This window comes from Zingiber officinale, chromosome 6A (assembly GCF_018446385.1).
Source record: "Zingiber officinale cultivar Zhangliang chromosome 6A, Zo_v1.1, whole genome shotgun sequence".
In the NCBI taxonomy this organism is placed as follows: Eukaryota; Viridiplantae; Streptophyta; class Magnoliopsida; order Zingiberales; family Zingiberaceae; genus Zingiber; species Zingiber officinale.
Window position 1 is genome coordinate 39,928,458 of NC_055997.1, and position 3,153 is coordinate 39,931,610.

The following is a 3,153-nucleotide window of genomic DNA, read 5'->3' on the forward strand; positions in this document are numbered from 1 at the left end:
CCTGGATCGTTATTATTAGTTTGTCTAATAATTCCATTGAAGTTTCTGAAATGTCTCACTTATTGTCTGCTTTAAAGAAAAAGGAGAGAACGCTAAATTTGAGAATAGGGGAGGTAAGCATCTCCTTTTGGATGCTATTAACTGGGGGAAATAAGAAAAAAAAATAATTAATCAAGTGGGATAACGTCGAACTTGAGGTGACTGGTCCAGTTTTATGAAAAATTTTTATCGGCCATTAAGATAAATCAGAAAGTACTTGTTGCGGGTGATCTAGAAGTTTAGTATTCTTTAATTATAAGTTTCATCTAGAGGAAAAATCTTTGTAAATACGTTGTATTTATTGTCGTATTTGTAGGGATATGAAAGGATAGCAAAGTCTATAAAAAAAGGTAAAAAGATAATTGAATCATTTTCATCATTTCATCTACATCCAACCTAATTTATCTATCATTGATAAGCCCTAAACAATTTTATTTTTATTTACTCTCACGGGTATAGTAAAATAATTTTATTTTTATTTACTCTCATGGGTATTGAATTGATATTTGGATAGTAGATTATCACATGAGAGTAGGGATTGAATTTCTAAGGAAATAATATCTTAGAGAATAAAATCTCTCATACTTAGAGAGGCTGTTTGGTCATTATGATTTATTCCTTTTATTTTATTGTGAGGTCGGGACGTTTGGAATGAGCGAGTGATCTTATGTTACATAAATACTTTTATTTGAATAATGATTTGGTAGGAGGAACAAATAAGGATGACTTTGTATTTATAAACTTGTATTTTTTATAAATAAAAATTTTAAACATTTATATCAAAAATTAGATATAAAAAAAGGGAAAACGATATTTATATAATAACTAAAGCGAGAGAAGAAGATAAGAGATCTTATTCAAATAATATGTATTAAAGATGAATGTTATATGATATTAGTAAACAATGAGGAAATAAAAAGTGATGGAAGAGATATTTTTATTAATTTTTTAATAAATGTTTAGATGATTAACTTAACTTAGGTAATTTAAGTAGGTTAAATGAGTATAGAAATTTAAATTTTTACCGTAGAATTTAAATTTCAGAAGTAGAGAAAACTTTAAATGAGATATAAAATGAAAAAAATAGTTGATCATATGATATTTTGATAGAAGTATGAAAGTGTTTTGAGAAACAAGATATTGAATGATTTACAAAGTTATTCAACCTGATATTGAAAACTATACCTAATTAATGAAGAATAAGTACTCTACTTCTCTTATATAAGAATAGAAAAGACGTACAAAATTATGTAAATTATATAATATTAGATTAATGAGTTATGTATGAAATTTTAAGAAATAGTAATAGAAAAAAGATTAAGAAAAAAATCATGGTTACTACAAATTAATTTGGATTTATGTTTGGAAAATCGATAATTGAAGTTATATATCTACTCACAACTAATTTGAAAAACATGGAGAATAGAAGCAAGACTTACACATGATATTTAGAGAATTCCAGATAAGAAAGTTGTTATCATAATATATATTGAACTAATTAAGGATATATATGAGAATGTGGTGACAAGAGCAAAGACTTCAAGCGGATCAACCGAAGCGTTTTCACATAAAGATAAGGTTTCATCAATGATCAACTCTAAATCATTATTTTTTTATACTAATTATGGATGAACTTACTAAACACATTCAACATATAGTTGCCATGATACATGTTATTTGTAGATAATATTATTTTGATAGATAAGACACGTGAAAGAGTAAATGCTAAACTTGAATCTCGGTGAGGAACGCTAAAAGTGAAAGACTTTAGGCTTAATAGAGTAAAGACATAATATATATAATTTAAGTTTAGCAATATTAAATGTAATAAGACAATTGTTAAGATATGAGATGACAATTGTCTGTAATTGAGAGGTTTAAGTATTTAAGATCATTTTTGTAAAAGGATAGAGAGATTGAGAGAGATGTCTTATATAGAATAAAATGTGATGATTGAAATAAAAAAAAATGTTAGGTATTCTTTATGATTGTAAAGTATTTCTACGACCTGAAGGAAAATTTTACAAAACGATGGTAACCTATTATATGGAGTTGAATGTTGGACTATGAGTCGAGTACATAAAAAAATGAGAGTTGTAGAGATGAGGATGCTAAGGTGAATGCACGAACATACAAGGATGGACAAAATAAGAAATGAAAATATTAGAAAGAAAATCGAGATTGCATCTATTGAGGTTTAAATTTTGAGAGACATGTTTAAGATGAAACAACTATGTACTTAGACGATAATCAATGATTCAGATATGAAACTATGATAAATGTGTTGTTGCAATCAACTCCAAGATTTTGGTATTTTGACAATATATTTAATGGAGTCTAGTCAGATCAAGATTGACTAGATGGCTAGCAAGGGAAGGGTAAGAAGTCTTCCGAGTGACTAATCCTAATTATGATTAGGTAAGGGAAGTCCTAACTGCGGTTAGGCAAGAAAAGTCCTCGTCGTGGCTAGGCAAGGAAAATCTCGACAGATCGTGGAAAACAGATAGAATTCGGTAAGTCTAGGGGATTCGATATCGAATCCCTGGTGGGCTAGTGAGTGAAGTCAAGTGGTGAAAATCCTAAGGGAAGGTAACCCTAGATCTTAGTGAGTGAAGCCAGGTGGTGAAAATCCTAGGGGGAGGTAACCCTAGATCTTGGTGAGTGAAGCCAGGTGGAGAAAACCCTAGGGGGAGGTAACCCTAGGGGGAAAAGTCTTGGAGGAGTGAACTCCAAGCAAGGTTGACTGAAAGGCTTCCGGTCGAATGTGCATGGTCGATCAGACCAACGAATCTTGGTAAATCTAAGTTTAGTTTTACCATATTATTTTGCATTACTATTATTGTTGTTGGCTAATTTAGTATTGCAGGAAAAGTCTTAGTGGATCAGACGATCAGACACTGAGCAGAAAAAGTCCAAACAGGTTTTGAAGGACCAACTATTTGGCAGGTAGGTTGAGGTAATCAACTGGATGGAATGACAAGGAGGTCTTGTACCCGGAAGGGACAAATCCTAGGTCACTGATCCAACTAAAGAAATCGGGAGGTTTCCAAATTGAGATCAAGACAGGTTTTACTGTCTATTCCTATTCATACATTATTATGTTGGGCTAACTTT